Here is a 20,215-nt window from a genome sequence, read left to right as displayed (position 1 = left end):
TCTATGACCATCCTCATTCAATTTATTCCTAAAAACCCATTTATTTCCAATAACATTCTTATTTTTAGGCTAGGGAACCAAAGTCCATGTGTTATTCTTCTCAATCTGATCTAATTCTTCTTTCATAACTTTCAACCAATATTCATCTTTACATGCTTCAATTACTGATACCGGTTCAACTTGTGAAATTCAACATACCTCATTAGTTGCCAGTCTTCTTCTTGTCATTACTGCATTATTCTTATCTCCAATAATTTGATCTTTTGAATGATTCAATCTCACATACTTAGGAGTCTTCTGACTCTATGTTCCTCTTCTTGGTTCTTCAGTTACTATAGAATTTTCTGATACTCTTGGAGTAATTGATTCAACACTCTATTCTGGTAAAGGTGCTACCGGTTCAGATATAATCATTTCCACCATCGGTTCCTTCTCATAAACTTTGATTTGACCTCTATTCACCTCATCCACCTTGACATTAGCACTTTCCACAACTCTCTGCAATCTCTTGTTATAACATCTATATGCCTTGCTTTAATTAGAATAACCAGGAAATATGCCTTCATCACATCTAGGATCAAATTTTCCAATGATATCATCTCTCTTGATATAACATTTACTACAAAATACTTTGAAATACTTAACTGTAGGTGTATCACCAAACCATAATTCATAAGGTGTCTTATTGGTTTCTCCTTTGATATGTACTCTGTTGAATGTATATACTGTTGTGCTCATTGCTTCTCTGCAGTAGATATGAGGTAGACTAGCTTCCATAATCATTATTCTAGCAGCATCCAAGATAGTTCTGTTCTTCCTTTCCACAACTCCATTCTGCTGAGGTGTCCGAGGAGTAGAAAATCATCTCCTTATACCATGCTTCTCACAAAAGTTATTAAACTCACCAGATGTGAATTCTCCACCATGATCTATCCTCAAACATTAATCTTCAAACCTATCTCAGTTTCTACTTTAGCCTTAAATATTTTAAACTTTTCAAACGCATCAGATTTCTCCCTTAGAAAAGTAACCCACATCATTCTAGAATAATCATCAATGATTAGCATGAAATATCTATCACCTTGAAAACTTTTAACTCTAGCAAGACCACACAAATCAGTATGAATAAGATCAATAACACCATTAGATTTATCTTGTATACTCCTAAAAGAGGTTTTGACCTGTTTACCCATTTGACATTCTTTACATACTGGATTATAGAGCTTCACAATCTTAGGTATATCTCTAATTGCCTTAGTTGAACTGATCTTCACAATGTAATCAAAATTCACATGACACAAGCTTTTATGCCATAGCCAACTCTCATCAATTTGTGTAATCAAGCATGTCTTCTCACCAAAATTCAAATGAAATATATTACCTTTTGTCTGTGTACCAGTTGCAATCTCTAAACTAGATCTGTTAATGATTCTTCATTTTCCATCCTTGAACTATAGTTGAAATCCCTTATCCACCAATTGTCCTACACTAAAAAGATTATGCCTTAAACCTTCAACATAATAAACATTATCAGTATTGTTCTTAGCATCCAATGATATAGTTCATTTTCCTTTGATCATACATGCTTTGTCATCTCCAAATCTAACCAGATTGCCATCAAATTCTTGCAAAGATAGAAACTTCCCTTTATCTCCAGTCATATGATGTGAACAACCACTGTCAATTACCCATTCATCCTTGTCTTCAATTTTAGCAGCAAGTGCCTTCTCTTCAAGTACATTCTCTTCCAGTGCCAGAACATCTTCCTTGATAGCCAGAAACACCCATTCCTTGTTGGTATTTTGGTATGGTTTTGTCATTGATGTCAACACCTACTAAAACACTAGCACTCTGGAGATCCAACAACATTCACCGGCAATCAAGTAACTATTGCACAGTTACTGGTATATAGTTCACTGATAGGATATAATGATCACCAACACTTGGAATTATATGGAAGACACCTGGTAATGTCAACGACATCGTGTGGACACTTTGTTTTGAAGAATTAATCATTGCTTTATTCATATTTGCATATTTGCTTTTATCGGCAAATAGGTCTAGGGTTACACCAGCAGGTTTATCTTTTCCAGATCAGCATGGCACACTATGAAGATGATTTATTATTGTTGTAAATGCATTAAGCCGACATGTTTAATCAGTTATTGCATCGGATACTATATTGATTGTAAAATGATTTTATTGTAATATCTTGTAGAGCCGACCTACTAAAATTGGTCTTAGGTTATGGTATAAATGTAAGATCTTATTTGTAAGATCAAATGTGGAATGCGAAAAAGAATTGTGTGAAGGTGTATGTGAGATTAAGCAAAGGTATACATGAAGACATCATTTGAAGGTAAAGCTAGGTTTTTGTGAAAGCATATCAACATTACACCAGTACTGAATCCAACATATGAAGATGCTATTTTATGCAGTATATTCCTATTGGATTTAACCATCCAACTATAGTCAGTGTGACTCCCATTTTGTGATTGAGCAGTGAGCTCTAGGCTGTTGGCCTTTCTGCATGTGCAAACCCCATTTATGTACACTTACTATTTGCAATAGTATCATCTGATTGTGGGTAAGGTTTCCCACCGTGGTTTTTCCCCTTACAGGGTTTCCACGTACAAATATTAGTGTTATGTGTTGTAGATGACTTTGTATTTATGTTACATGCATTAATCTTTACCAATATAGCAATTTATTGTTAACACTGTCTACCGACATACTTAACTAGTTTACCGGTATTAAGCATTAAGTTGGTTAAGTGGTTTTTGGTTTGAATTTATTAGACAACTAATTCACCCCCCCCTCTCAGTTGTCTCCAAGACCTAACAATTGGTATCAGAGCTTAGTCCTCTTTTTACAGAAGTTTAACAACTTGAGGAGATCAAATGTCTACTAATTATTTTAGGAAGGATAGTCCTAAACTTGATGGAACCAACTATGGGATATGGAAGATCAGGATGGAGACACATCTGAATTGCCTTGGTAAAGACATCTGGGAAGTTACAAAGAATGGTTATACTGTTGCTGTAGCTAGTCAGACTGCTCCAACTACCTTAGCTAAAGATGAGGAGAATGATTGTAAAGCAAGAGAAGAACTTTTAAGCGCATTATCAGATCAACAAATCATGGGATTATCAAATAGGTCTACTGCTAAAGCTATTTGGGATCATTTGGAAACACTGAATGAAGGAGATTCCATAGTCAATATTGCAAAACTTGAAAGCTTCCGAGTCAGGTATGAACATCTAAAAATGGAAGAAGATGAAAGGATTTCTGCCTTTATGGAAAGAGTAAATGAAATTGTTTTGGGTATTAAATGTTGTAGAGGAACCTTGAGTGAGGATGAAATTGTTTCAAAAATCTTAAGAGGATTGCCACCAGCATATAAAATGAAGGTTATTGTTATAAATGAGTTCAGAACAATGCCTAATACATCAGTAACTAGGGATACATTGTTTGGAAAACTTTCAGCTTTTGAAATTGAGGAATTTGGTCCTGTTGCTACTATAAAGACAGATTTGGCCTTTAAAGAATCAACATCATCTACTCCATCATTTGACAAATCAGATTGGAAAGCCTTTTATGCAAGAGAACTTGAAGAAACTAGGAAGGAGAATGAAGAGCTTGAAGAACTTGAAGCACTATTTGCAAGGAAAATGCCAAAAGGTCCAGTTGGAAGTAAGTATGAAGGTAAAGCACCCTTTAAATGTTTTAACTGCAATAAGATTGGTCATATGGCTTTGAGATGCCTTGTTAGACATGCTAGACTAAGAGAAGAAGCTAGAAGAACATACAAACCTAATCCTGAATATCAAAGATACAGATTTAAGAAGAACAAAGACAAATCTTGTTACATTGTTGATGAAGGTGTGATTGATGATTCTGATGAGGATCCAATAGACATTGGATGGGTTTTTGTTGCTATAACAGAAGATCAACCGACACATACTACTCAACTGGTAGAACAAGCCCTAGTAGCTAAAGTTGAAGTAAAGGATGAATGGATCATTGACTCAGGATGCTCACATCATATGACAGGAGACAAAGGTAAATTCTTGAACTTTCAAGAATACAATGGAGGTTTAGTAATATTTGGAGATGACAAAGCCTGTTCAATCAAAGGTAAGGGTACAATATCTCTTGATGGTAAGCATAACACTGACAATGTCTACTATGTTGAAGGATTAAAGCATAATCTTTTAAGTGTTGGTCAATTAGTTGAGAAAGGATTTCAGTTACAATTTAAGAATGGAAAACGCAAAATCATGAATAGAATTGGTTTGGAAATTGCAACTGGTAATCAGACTGAAGGTAATATCTTTCATTTGAATAACAGTGAAAAGGCACGCTTGATTGCACATATAGATGAAAGTTGGTTATGGCATACGAGACTTTGTCATGTAAACTTTGATTGCATTATGAAGATCAGTACTTCTAAGGTAGTTAGAGATCTACCTAAAATTGTGAAACCTTAGAATACAATTTGTAAGGAATGTCAATTTGGAAAACAAGTTAGAGCTAGTTTCAAAAGTATTCCAGAAAAATCCAATAATGCTCTTGATTTGATTCACACTGATTTATGTGGTCCAGCTAGAACTAAAAGCTTACAAGGTGATAGATATTTCATGCTAATTATTGATGATTATTCTAGAATGTGTTGGGTTACTTTTCTCAGAGAAAAATCAGAAGCACTTGGAAAGTTCAAACTGTTCAAAGCAATGGTCGAAAATGAAACCGGTAAGAAAATAAAATGTTTAAGATCAGATCAAGGAGGAGAATTCACATCTAAGGACTTTAATACATTCTGTGAAGTGAATGTAATCGTAAGACAATTATCAGCACCTCGGACACCACAGCAGAATGGAGTTGTTGAAAGGAAAAACAAAACTATGTTGGATGCAGCAAGAAGCATGTTATCTGAAGCAAATTTATCACGTGTATTGGAGAGAAGCAGTTATCACAATTGCCTATACATTCAACAAAGTTCACATCAAAGGTGAAACCACTAAGACCCCTCATGAACTATGGTTTGGTAATACTCCTACTCTTAAGTATTTTAGAATTTTTGGAAGTAAATGTTATATTAGAAGAGATGAGTATATTGGCAAATTTGATCCTAGAAGAGATGAAGGAATATTTCTTGGTTATTCATCTAAGAGCAAGGCATATAGATGTTTTAACAAGAGATTGCAGAAAATTGTTGAGAGTACAAATGTAAAGATTGAAGAACAATTCAGAGGAACTTAAGGATATATAGACTCTGAACCAGCAATAGAAATTGTGACAAATGAACCTACACTAAATCCACCAGTACAGAATGAAGATCCAGTTACCCCGGCACCATCAGAGGATTCCACAGTAATTGAAGAACAACAACAAACTAAGACACCCCGGTATGTAAGATTGAATCATTCTGAAGATCAGATAATTGGAAACAAATTTAAAGGAGTTATGACAAGAGGAAGACTGGCAAATGAAGAGGTATGTCTTATTTCTCAAATTGAACCATCATCTGTTAATGAGGCATGTGAAGATAAATTTTGGATTAAAGCTATGGAAGAAGAATTAGGACAAAATGAGAAAAATAATACTTGGACATTAGTTTCCCAGCCTAAAGATAAAAATGTAATTAGAACTAAATGGGTATTTAGAAACAAACTTAATGAAGATGGTAAGGTTGTTAGAAATAAAGCAAGACTAGTGTGTAAGGGATATTCTCAGAAAGAAGGAGTTGATTACAATGAAACCTTTGTACCGGTAGCTAGAATTGAGGTAGTCAGATTATTCTTGGCTTTTGCAGCTCACAAGAACTACAAAGTTCATCAAATGGATATTAAATGTGCATTCTTGAATGGAGATCTTGAAGAGGAAGTCTATATTGAACAACCTGATGGATTTTCTTTGACAGATGACAATGATATGGTTTGCAGGTTAAGAAAAGCTCTGTATGTATTGAAACAAGCCTCAAGAGCTTGGTATGTAAGGTTGGATAACTATCTTTTAAAGATTGGTTTTACTAAAGGAAATGCAGACAACAATTTATATTACGAAATAACTAATGATGACATCTTGATTATAGAAGTATTCGTTGATGATATAATTTTTGGAGGAGAAGATGTATTATGTAAGGAATTTTCTATTAAAATGCAGCAAGAATTTTAAATGTCTATGATTGGAGAAATAAAATTCTTTTTAGGATTGCAGATTTCACAGACTGATAAAGGTATATTTTTGAGTCAATCCAAGTACCTGAAAGAGTTACTAAAGAAATTTGGAATGGAGAACTCTAAACCGGTAAGCACACCTATGACTACAAATGACAAATTATCTCAAAGGGATGAATCTACACTTGTTAATCTAACTAGATACAAATCTATGATAGGAGGTTTACTGTATTTGACACAAACCAGACCTGATATTATGAATGCAGTATGTATTGTTTCTAGATTTCAAAGTAATCCTAGGGAAAATCATAAGTCAACAGTAAAAAGGATTTTTTGGTACTTACAAGGCACTGCAAATCTTGGATTATGGTATCCTAGAGATGAAATTTTTGATCTATGTGCATACACAGATGCAAATTGGGCAGGAGATGCGGATGATAGAAAAAGCATCATGGAGGAGCATTCTTTCTTGGAAAGAGATTAGTTTCTTGGTTGAGTAAGAAACAGAGTTGTACATCTTTATCAACAACAGAATCAGAATATGTTGCAACAACAACTAACTGTACACAGGTACTATGGCTTAAACAAATGTTGAAAGACATAAAGGTAAAATGCAAGGAACCTATCACTATATATTGTGATAACACTGCATCAATTGATATATCTAAGAATCTGGTATTACATTCTAAAACAAAACATGTTTCTATCAAACTGAATTTTCTAAGGGAAAAGGTTGAAGAAAAGGAGATAAAACTAGTTTATGTGAATACTAAAGAACAACTTGTAGATATTTTCACAAAAACTTTTCCTAAGGAGACTTTTGAATATCTCAAAGATCAGCTTGGAGTAATACCACCACCAGTAGAAACTTAGACAGTTGATGATTGTCATCAACCGACAGAATTGAAAGACAAATCTTTTACTCCGGTCTTTGATGAGGAAGCCACTTCTCAAGGGGAGTAGTTGGTATATTGAATTGATTGGTATTTTGTATATGAACTTGGTTTTATTATAACTTTGGCATTTAATGTCAAAGGGGGAGAGATATCTATGGAAAAACACATTATCTTTTAAGAGACTGGTATTGAAAATCTTTAGATAAACACATGTTGCTCCCAGGGGGAGAGATTGTTGTTTAAAGGAGATTGTTGGTTTTTGGTATTTGGCATTTCTATTTTGGCACTTTGATGGTTTTTCCATCTTGTGTTTCCATCAATGCCAAAGGGGGAGATTGTTGGTATTTTGGTATGGTTTTGTCATTGATGTCAACACCTACTAGAACACTAGCACTCTAGAGATCCAACAACATTCACCGACAAGCAAGTAACTATTGCATAGTTACTAGTATATAGTTCACTGACAGGATATAATGATCACTAACACTTGGAATTATATAGAAGACACCTGGTAATGTCGAAGACATCGTGTGGACACTTTGTTTTGAAGAATTAATCATTGGTATATTCATATTTGCATATTTGCTTTTACCGACAAATAGGTCTAGGGTTACACTGGCAGGTTTATCTTTTCTAGATCAGTATGGCACACTATGAAGATGATTTATTATTGTTGTAAATGCATAAGCCAACATGTTTAATCAGTTATTGTATCAGATATTATATTGATTGTAAAATGATTTTATTGTAATATCTTGTAGAGCCGACCTACTAAAATTGATCTTAGGTTATGGTATAAATGTAAGATCTTATTTGTAAGATCAAATGTGGAATGTGAAAAAGAATTGTGTGAAGGTATATGCGAGATTAAGTAGAGAAATACATGAAGATATCATTTGAAGGTAAAGCTAGGTTTTTGTGAAAGCATATTAGCATTACACCGGTACTGAATCCAACATATGAAGATGCTATTTTGTGCAGTACATTCCTATTGGATTTAACCATCCAACTGTAGTCAGTGTGACTCCCATTTTGTGATTGAGCAACGAGCTCTAGGCTATTGGCCTTTCTACACTTGCAGACCCCATTTATGTACACTTACTATCTGTAGTAGTATCATCTAATTGTGGGTAAGGTTTCCCACCATGGTTTTTCCCCTTACAGGGTTTCCACGTACAAATATTAGTGTTATGTGTTGTGGATGACTTTGTATTTATGTTACATGCATTAATCTTTACCGGTATAGCAATTTACTGTTAACACTGTCTACCGACATACTTAACTGGTTTACTGGTATTAAGCATTAAGTTGGTTAAGTGGTTTTTGGTTTGAATTTATTAGACAACTAATTCACCCCCCGCTCTCAGTTGTCTCTGGGACCTATCATTCCTTCCCATTGTCAGAACCACTAGCAGAGTCTTATGTTGGTTCATCATTAGAATCAATAATGCCTTCCTCATCTACTATGTAGCATGATTTGTCTTTGTTTTTCCAGTACTTATACTTGTTCTAATATCCAGGGTTAGGCTTAAATGATCTTGTAACTCTTTCTTCAAATCTTGAATTCTTTTCAAGACATCTAGATGCAAAATGACCAATCTTATTAGATGAAAAACATTTAAAAGGTTCTTTTCCTTCATACTTACTTCCTATCGGTCCTTTAGGTACTCTTCTAGAAAATATTACTTCAAGTTGCTCAAACTCTTCATCTTCTCTCTTCATATCTTCCAATTCCTTTACATACAAATCTTTCCAATCTTGCTTACTGGTTGCTGATGTAGATGCATGAAAAGAAGGTTCACACTTCACAGCTCGAGAAGGTCCAAATTCTTCAAGCTCAAAAGAAGATAATTTCCCAACCAAGGTATCTTTGTTGACAGATGTATTAGCTATTGTTCTTAATTGATTAATAGCATTAGCCTTCATCTTGTAAGCCGGTGGTAGGGCTCTCAAAAAATTAGAAACAATTTCATTTTCTCTCAGAGTTCCACCACAATATTGAATTCCCATAACAATCTCATTTACCCTTTCCATGAATGCAGTAATCCTTTCATCTTCTTCCATCTTCAGGTTTTCATATCTCACCCGATAACCATCAAGTTTAGCAATATTTACTATAGGGTCACCTTCATTAAGAGTCTCCAGTTTATACCATATAGCCTTTCCAGATGATTTGTTAGTTAATCCCATTATTTGTTGACCAGAATGTGCACATAAGAGGGTTTCTCTTGCTCTACAATCATTGTCAAGCTCCTTATCCAGGTTTGTCGGAGGAGGATTTCCAGATGTTGGATTATGAGGTGTAACACCATTCTATGTGATCTCCCAAATGTCCTTGCCAAGACATCTCAGATGAGTCTCCATCTGAATCTTCCATACTGTGTAATTTGTTCCATCAAGCCTAGGGATATCCCTCTGAAAAATAGCTTCAGATGAACTGTATGAATTTGAGTTGTTAGACACCATAGGATATTATTTAAGCGGTTAAGATTTCTATAGAGAGGACCAAAGATCTGATACCAATTGTTAGATAGTTCAAATAATTGAAAGACAACTAAGAGGGGGGGGTGAATCAGCTGTCACAGATTACTGGAACCTTAAGCAATTAAAATTTAATACCGAAACCCAAAATATTAATACCGTAATGCTTAAACCAAATATTGGAATAGAAGTTAAATCAATTAAGCATAAACAATAATCACAGAATAAATACCATCCACATGACACCAAGATTTATATGTGGAGATCCTGGTAAAGGGAAAAACCATGGTGGGAAGCCTAGCCACAATCAGATAGTACTTCTGCAGTAAGTATGTGAATTACAATTGAGGGCCCTGCACTTGCAAGAAGGCCAATAGCCTAGAGCGCACTTCCCATCACAAAAGGAGTCTCATTGACTACATAGAAATCCAGACTACAACCTAGAGAAGTGTTGAACTACAAAGATAGCATCTCTTATGCCTGAGTATAGTTCTAGTTAAGATCAATACCGAAGGAATAAATCCTCTTACATAAACCCAATTTGATCTCCAATGATTGACTAACCTCTTCCTGAATGATATTACATTATTCACACAAAACATATCCATATCCCATTCCCATATATGATCTACAATAAGATCTTACATCATATATATACAAACCCTCAACCATAAACAATCAGGTCGGCTACCAGACAATAAACCAATTACATAATTACAAAACATGTCAGCCTTAGACAAAACAAATAATATCCAACACATAAGACATCCCAGAAATACATCAAGAGGTCCAATCCACATGTTTCATTAAACCGCTCCATAACCTAGATCAATCGAGACCCAATATAGGTCCACACACTAAAGCAATGATCTCCATATGCCAAGTCTTGAACATGATCATCAACAACATCCTGAATCTCTACCAGAAGCTGCACCAACACCACTTGTGCATATCATCAAAGATCTTCATCAAAAGCTCTACCGGTGAAATCCTCGTCGGAATTGCAAGCCAAGCTTCCAAGCAAAACATGATAGCATCTAATCACCAGACCAAAACCAGCTGACTAAATATGAACATGAGTATCATGGATAAGATAATTCCGTAACCAAACCATATCGGATCATGTTGGATCCAAACCAACCAGAAACTACTCAACCTATTGGGACCAAAAGGGTGTCGGTAAAGCATCCAAACAACTAGTGTTGACATCAATGACAAAACATCAATGCAACACATAATCAATTCATCCAAATGGCCAACATTTAAATTGGGCATTGGGGTATTAATGTATTTCCACATTTTTATGTTCAAGTTGGAAATGCAAAGGTGGGAGTGATGTACAGGTCGATTATGCTTAGGGCAATGAAACAACAAACACTGTTTGTAGGTGAAGTCACTGATAAATGGTTAGGAGGGGTCTTGGTGAATTTCCACCTGTGCATAATGCATGCGGTCAAGACAGTGCTAGGATTGGAGTTTTTAATGGCATATCATAGGCATAGGGTTAGTTCGGACATTCTGGCCTTTTTTTTGTGATGGTACATTATATGTGAGGTTTTCCAAGGAGTGGGTGAAACAACTCACCCAGATGTTGTTTGAGCATGCATATTTGCATGACATTGATTCAGTGATCGATAATGTGGATGAGAACCTCCTCATTTCCCTCCCACATAAATATTACATTGGGGAGTTTCTAAATTTTTGATTGTGCAAACACAACATGCCCAATTGTTGCTGGGGCGGAGGAGTGATATGCTATGTAGTATCAATTTCCTCTTGTATGTAGCCAAAATCAAGGAACTTGAGGAGGACAATTGGAATTGGGACTACTTGACCACTAAAGGATTGTTAGATGAAGATAAAAATGATGAGGCAAATGCGGTTGAGATTATAGGGGCAGTGCAGTTGGGGAGAAGAGAGGAATGGATTGAAGATGATATACGCGGTGTGGAGGAAATTGCAATAGGCGAAGCTGATGCTAACTATGGACAGGAGTGCCCGCTCATCTTACAAGCCAAGAAAGTTAGACAGGACAAAATAAAGGAGGAACATGAAGTGACAAGGCGGGCTTGAAATGTCTCCTAGTCTTGAAGTATGGTGCAACTACTTCGTTCTATTTTGAATTTTATATTGTGGGTTACGGGTTTTTAAGTTTTTTTGTTAAATACTTGTGCCATATTTTATGTCACTACTAGAGTTTCAATTAGAATATATTTTTGGCTACAAGCCAAATACTGTTGTATCTTTATTCTTAATATTATCTTAATATAATGGGTGATGGTCCTACCCAAATATTAACCTATCATATGCAAGTTCTTTCATGATAATATCATTTCTACAAATTTTTTATATCTGATCTGCTTCATTTTGGAAGTTGGTGAAGCTGTATTTCTAATTTTGTATGAGATGGATTTCAATTTTGGTTTTGTTATTGGCTTTTGCCCTACTGCACTGTTAAAATGATACAGGTTATAGCTAGGGTTTCAAAATAAAACTTAAAATGATTCACTTTGCAACTCTGTTATTGTAGATGATCAATTAGGCTGATAGGCTCATGAAATTGAAAGCCACATAGAATTTAAGAAATCAATGATTAATGTAACAAATGCAACTATAGCCTGCATAGAAAAACCTAGAGAATAAACCCTTACAATGGCAAATTCAAATGACAAGCATGTGTACTGGTTTAATGTCTTTAATTTTATTATTTTTTATTTGTCATAGTTTATAAAAACCTTCGGCATTATGGAGTTAGCTTCATTGAGCACTTTGGGCTAACTCGACAATCATGTGAAGATCCTGGCCATTGATCTTACAAAAGACAACTTCAGATTATCACAGTTAGGAGACGAACATGCAGGATCCACATCCTAACCATGTTACGTGGCTTTCCACATGTCATTCATTTACTATTCAAGTGTATGTCATCATTGTTGGTAGGGATCGTGCGAGCGGAGTTGCGAATTTATTTTTTGCGAGCAACTTTGATTAATTGCACAACTGCGTAATGATTTGGGTTGTTGAATAAACAAGAGGTGACTGCTTAATATTTTTTGGTCAGTAATAAGTTTGTGATGTTATTAATATATCAATACAAAAAAGTGCATGGTTTTGAAAATCACCATCCCAAACATCTACGAAAAAATCCCTTCCAAAACATGTACACAAAAATATCCCTGAATCAACTAGTCACTACTGCATACTATAGTCGTGCATCACGAAATAGTTTTAGGGCCAACTTATCAGCTTGATAAAGATCAAAAATTACATACAAGTTTCTTAACACTAAAATTGAAAAACTGTAAACACAGGCTAATGCAAACTAAGTTCTCAACTAGCATTTCCATGTTCTTCATTAAACCTGGCAAGAATTTGCACCGCCTCCTCCATGCGTGCCCTCGATTGCAATTCTCATCCCACTTCCACCTTGGAAACTTCATGCGTCATGAGAAGGGATTCTTCCACCCACATTAGCCCTACAAAAGTCTTGAAAGCCTCCCAAACTCTCCATGTTGAAGCTCTGCATCTTGCTTTCATGTCATCCTCTAACCAACGAAGAAACAAAATAGGGTTCACATGTTCAATTGATCCTTTTGATATGTCTATACCCACTCCTGGGACAACCCACTAAAAAATGGAGTCCAAATCACCCAAGTAATCCTCTACAATTAAATCATTCAACACATTTTTCACCTTAGCCACCGTATCTTCGAATTCAAGTCCCCAAATAATAATTAAAGAGTATATTTCCATATTAGTATTGTATCTGTGACTAATATGGATAATTTATTCTCCTAGCATAAGCTTCACCACCTTTGTCAATATTTCATCCTTGTGAAGGAAGAGGCCTTGAATACGCCTTTTCAACACCTTCCCCACAAATGACACAAGCTTCTTTTCTATTTTGAAAGTGAAGCAAACCTCCATAATTATCTGCTATAGTGCCACCACCCTAATACCCCAATCTCCGCTCTCTACAAATTGTTACAATGATTGCAAGAAGAAAGAATGAAAATGGAAATACAAGGAAAACATCACTCATTATTTCTATTAATGCATTAAGAACTTCACCCAAACTCAAAATCCAACATCGCCGCCAAAAGCCAGGATCATAAATGCACAACCATCAATACTTTGTCTGAGTATGATTTCCTTTTGTGTCCGCATGATTCGGCATTGACAATAAATTCTCCTCTTTATTGTGCCAACTAGGTTGTCCCACATCTGATGAATCCTCCATTCGCCATTCTTGAAACTATCATGTTCTTAATGTCTCTACCCATGTCATCCTCTAACAGATTGTGAAAATATTCTAATTGGAATTCCTGTACAACTTCAAACGTGAATTAACTCCACCACCACTATACACCAATTATATTGGCCAACTCCCATCACTTCAAACTTACATAAATCTAGGAGTTTCCATAAAATCATTCTTTGCCACCACGCCATCCACTGGCATACTACTAAAATCTTCGATCTCATATTCTTGTGTCTCTCGAAAAGATGTAGCCCATTTGGACAACACATCAACCACTTTGTTCCTAGTTTATCACATGGGAAGCTTTAAAATTTAATTAATCAATAAATTTAATGACCGTTGATCTTGAATTCAGATCAACGACATAAGCTCAATTTTGGTTTGAAGTTGTGAAGGACAAGGGTTTCTTCAAAAAGTTTGCGGAATACAGACACATGTGTGCATTTTCTAATTAACTTTTATAAACTATCTACTTAATTAACTCTAAGTATATACTTAATTAATTTTAATCAACTTAGTGACCGTCGAATATTCATAGATCAATGCACACACACATTGATCTATAAGTTCAATTTCAGTCCAAAGTTGTGAAGGACAAAGGTTTCTTCAAAAAGTGTAGAATACAGACACGTGTGTGCATTGTCTAATTAACTTTTATAAACTATATAATTAATTAACTCTAAGTCTATGATTAATTAATTTTAATCAACTTGGTGATCGTCAAATGATCGTAGATCAACGAAATAAGCTCAATTTTTGTCCAAAGTTGTTAAGTACAAAGGTTTCTTCAAAAAGTATGCGAAATATAGACACGTGTGTGCATTGTCTAATTAACTTTTATAAACTATATACTTAATTAACTATAAGTCCATACTTAATTAATTTTAATCACTTTAGTGATTATTTAATGATCATAGATCAATTCCATAAGCTCTATTTCGACTCGAAGTTGTGAAGGACACAAGTTTCTTAAAAAAGTTACCAGAATAGAGACACATGTGAGCACTACGAGGAATGAAAGGTTTTAATAAATTAATGTTTGAATGTTTTTAGTAAAAGAAAAAAAGAAAAAGAAATGAAATTTAAGCATGGTTTTTCCCTTTGAGGAAGCTTTGTTGCTCTTGAAATTAAGGGAGACTGGACTTTGGAGTAACCAGTTAACCAAGGAGATTCAAAAATTAGAATCCAGATATGGGGATGCAACAGAGTCTGTCTGAACTAGTTTGTTTCTTCATCATTTCAAATTAAATTTTTCGGGTTAGTTCTCGAGAGAAATAGAAAACACCTACATCCCATGTTTTTAATTTTTTCAATCTTGCAATTTAGATTGTAGAATTAGGGGAGATGGGGAAAACCAAATAGATACAAAAAAATAAACTATGCCCGATTCTTTAAAAACCTAGGTTTCTCTGATGAATTCCATGATATTTATGATCTTGTAATCCACGGTAAGCTAACCACTACTCTTAGATTTTCATGTGAGAATAAGGTTGTAGGGGGAATGACCGGTAAGGCACAAAATATGGTGTATAATAAAATATTAGGCCAAGACATGAATAAAACTACAGTGTGGGATGTTGGATTGGGACAGATGATGCTACCTGAGGTTTTCCCTTGCCCGAAAATTGTCATGGTCTATGCCCAAAATTATGATGAAAATAGATGAGAATTTTTTAATAAAAATATTCAAAATGAAATTTTATCCATTACTAAGGAAGAATTAAAATTTTTGTTGGACTCAAGGCTTGGAGCAGAAGATTTTGGACACTCAAACATCCACATTGATGTAGAAAAGATTGCTTGTGATTTTGAAGCAGTCAATGAAGAGGGGAGAAATAATTATCTCAAAGCAATAATAATGGATGGTAAACAACTGGATCAAAATCATAAGCCTCCTTATAAAGGAGATATTTTTGTGCTATGGGTTCAGGATACTATTGCCATGCTAACATTTTTCCTAGGATTGGAAAATAATACGGAAGTGGGTGCGAGCCTCCTTGAAATGGTATTTAATATCCATTGTGTTAATCAACCTGTTAGATATAATTTTTTTGAGCACGTTGTTCAATCCATGCATGAATAATTTGTAGAGACTAAAAGAGGTTCCTCTAAGAAATTTAGGTTTACAACCTACCCATGCCATCTTCTTCTAGTGAACTATAGTGGAACGTTCGAGTCCAACAAGCTTTAGATTCAAGTGTATAAGGTTGTTGAGGTGAGAACAATGCATCCAATATATGAATGAACTACTAAGATAAGGATGCATGATAATAGAGGGAACTGCAACTATTTTGTAGATTTCTTCTTGGATCTAATGTATCATGGAATTACAAACACTCTAATACCTAGATTGCCTGAGCCTTGTAGAGATTGCATTCAACTAGGACGTGAAATACAATTGGTCGACCGGTATGTCATGGAAGAATATATTCTGTTAAGATTTTATGGATTAGGAGTAGAACCCTACAAACTTCCAATACATCTGATAGAGAGGGTTTTTGCATTGGAATATGTACGAAATATGGGGAGTACCAATAAGCTCTACTTTTATGGTCAGGAAAAGAAGAGAATATTTTATTCATTACCTTTTTCATGTAGAGGGTACACATTTGAGAGAAAAGAATTTAGTGTGGTATATGAAACTTTGAATTTTTTAAATTTTGATGTTGACAATTACTGACAATATGATCCATGCGACATCATTATGGAAATGGTTGTGGCGAATAAGAACTCTGCAAGTAAATTCATCCATGTAAGTAAATCCTTGTTAGAGATGTTGAAAAACAAGGATTCTTGGGATGAGATCAAAAAGGTGATGGAGGAAACTGCTGACGAGAAAAGTATTTCTCTAGAACAATTGCCAGCACAAATTATGACATTGTACCCACAGAGAACAATAGAGCAAGAGATCCAAACTAGGAGGTCAAACAATTTTTACAAAAGAGCTGATGTTCCATCTACTAGAATAAGCATCATGGACTCTCTATCATAAGCTTGTACAAAGGCAAACTAGACACGAAACAAAATCAAAGATTTTTGGTCTATGAGGAAGAATCTAGGTGAACCAAAGAATCTTGCATATTTTGAAGATATCCTAGAGGATTATGAGTTTAGAAAATTATGGAAGATAGAGAATCCCTTTGAAGCATATGATGTTAGTGATGATGATAGATATCATCAAAGTGATAATGAGATACCCTTAGGTCAAACTCCAATAGCTGTTATAGAATTTGCAGAAACATCTATTTTGAGTGAGGCCATGTTTGAAAAATATTCTTCAGGGGCAGCCATAATGGAAAAATTGGGTTATCAAGGTGGTGGTCTAAGGTCTAAAGGACAAGGCGCTTGGATGCCACTGGAGCTAGAGTTACCAAGAAAAGGTGCATATCATGGAGGCATTGGAGTTGAATCAACAAAGAAAGGTGATAATTATAAGCATGAACCTCATTTTGTTATAGCTTCAAATCCCGACACTCAGATTCAATCACAACCAGAACATGGTGGAGAATCAAGTACTACTGCCACTTGTGGGGATGGTATGGGTACTAGTTTTAGTTGTGGTCAACAAGTGCAAAGACAAAAATACACTCAGAAGAGGCCAACAATAGAATATTGTTAGGCCCAATATGGAAAGCTAATGTACTGAGAGGGGAGGGGTGAATCAATACTTCAAAACTTTTCTTCAACAATAACTTTACTGTTAAGCATAAACTGAATAGTGCAGTAACATAATATAATTTGAAAACAAATAAATAACAATCATACATGATTCACTCCATAACACATATATTTTGGTTACGTAGAAACTCTTGGTTAGAGAGAAAAACTGCGGTGGGGATGACACCAACAACTTCACTACTGCAATAATAAAGGTTGCTCGGTTAGAGCTACATGTTTAGCTATTTCTGATAGCTTACCCTATTAGGAGTATCAAGATCTATTAGATTTACCTTGCTAAAGAATTTTAAAACACTTATTCTAAATGCTGCACCTGGTTAGAGGCTTTACAATTTATAGACTTAGTTAGAGTCTTTTACCTTGTTCAAGGTTTTTCTTACAACTCAAAATATTACAATCAAATCTTTACAGATTATCTGCAACTTTACATCTAAAATGTTATAGCATATTCTATGTGCTCAAAATGATATTACCTTGCTTATAGCATACCTCGGTAATCCATATATTAACTCGGTAAACCCTTCTATTTACTCTATTCCTTGACTGTTCTCTGAAATCCTTCACGGTGACCTCTGTGTTTCTCTGTCAACTATAACAGTCATAACACTCTGTGATACCTCATGATTTTCCTTTTGTATATGTCTTGCTTCACACTCACATGCACATATATACTTGCACATATATCTAATCCTGAATTCATGTTGTATAAATCTCTTATGTTGGTGATTTGGTCCATGCTTCGATCTTACAAACACGATTTCTCGAATGAATAACCATGAAAAATATTTCATTGGTTAGATGACCTCAAAATCATACACAATCTTTAAGTGCAATTTCTAATGTGATAATGGTTACTTGTTCCTCGATCTTTGTAACGCGTTTCCCATATATGTCGAGGTTCAGTGAATCTGGTAACACGTTTCACTCGGTGTGTGTTCACTCGGTATATCATTCTTGCTGCTTGGTAGACATAGAGTGTTACTCGATAGAGTGTTCAGTGTATACTACGCTCTGAGACTACTTTCTTCTATAACCGACTGCATTGTGCTTATCAACTGTTCTGTGCTTACCGATTGAAAGATTTGGTAGAAGTAACCGACTAGAATATATAGAATAACTTTGAACATAAGACTAATGGCAATCTTAGTAAGTAGTAACAATATCCCCTTTTGACATTAGTTGAGATGTTTGACAAAAAATACTTTCAAAGTTATAAATAAAAAATCTATATACTTGCAAAATTTGACTAAACTGACAATATATACATTTGTCAATGAAATAGTATATTCAGATATGCTCCCCTTATCAATATACTGTACATAACTCTAATTTTGCATGCTCGGTGATCAATGTTCTATGTACTACTCTTATTCTTTGCTTACTACTATGTTCACTGCTCGGTATACTCCCCTTGTATACTTTGACACTATACTCCCCCTTTTTGACAAATATCAAAATTTAGTTACCATTTGGTGGAGGCAACTAGTCAAAAATGGATTTATACTTTGTCCTTGCTTCAGTGAGGGTGATAGAGAGTGCATCCTTGACATTGTCCATTAAAGAATTATGTGCTTGAATGTCAGCCAATAGATAAATTAAGCCATCTAATGTGCTTCCCTCTTGTGTAGTAGATAGGTAAGTGGCTCGGTTGATCTGTTCTTGAATGGAGGACAAGTATGGAATGAATAAGGTTTGAAGAGTCATAATGTCCATCCTTATTTTGTGCTCTTCATTCCTGAGTTCCAATTGTTGAGCCATGAGTTGTTGTAACTTTGTATAAAATTTTTGAACAGAATTGGGCTCGGTGGTCAACTTATTTGAGAGATTGGTGATCTCTTTCTCAATTGCTTCTGTTTTATTTTTTATATCTTTAATGAATAAAGAGAATGTATAGAGTTTCTAAAATAAATAAAGAATGTGCTTGAGTTGAGGGGACAACTCAGCAATAAATTTGACAAGTTTAACTTTGCTAATAGCAATAGCTTTCTGTACCTCTTCAATCATTTTTGCAGTGAACTCTTTGTCCTTTAACTTGCTCAAATATTCAAATGCATCTACTCCAGATGTCTCTATCTGATTGAGGAGTTCATCCAGTTGAATATGGATGGTTGCATTTGTTGACACTGTAGCTACGGGTATCATAGTTGATAATAGTGTCTTTACCTTCTGAAGTACTTTATTTTTCTTTTGTATGGCCATTTGTTTTTCCTGTTCGGCCTTTTCTTTGCATAGTTCACCGAATTCAATGAGTGCTTGCCCTTTTAATTTTGATATGTCTACATTGGGCAACACTATTGATTTCGATATATCTACCTTAAAACTATTCTTTTTCATCTTCTTTTCTTTAGATTTGGCAGTTGAACCAATACAATAGCTTGGGAGGCTTGTGGATCCTTGGTAGGTTGCTTGGTGGAGGCAACACTTTTGTTAGTTTCTTTAGCCTTTGTTGAGTCCTTTGGTGGTTCGGTGCTCGGGGTCTCAGTTGCAACATTTTCAGTGTTAGGAGGATCCTGAGAGGTCTATTCCCAGGTGGCCTGAGGAGTATCTTTTCATTCTATAGACTTGTGAACCTTTGTACCTTGTTCAGTATCTTGAGGGGCCTTGGTTGCAGCAAAATGAGTGACCAGAGGATAAGGTTGAACTTGTTCCAAAACTGACTCACTAGATACCAGTTTTGCATAGGCATTGCCTTCTATCATTTCCTATTCAGGTGCCTCGGT

This window comes from Cryptomeria japonica, chromosome 1 (genome assembly GCF_030272615.1).
Source record: "Cryptomeria japonica chromosome 1, Sugi_1.0, whole genome shotgun sequence".
Taxonomy (NCBI): Eukaryota; Viridiplantae; Streptophyta; class Pinopsida; order Cupressales; family Cupressaceae; genus Cryptomeria; species Cryptomeria japonica.
Note: the sequence above shows the minus strand (reverse complement) of the source record.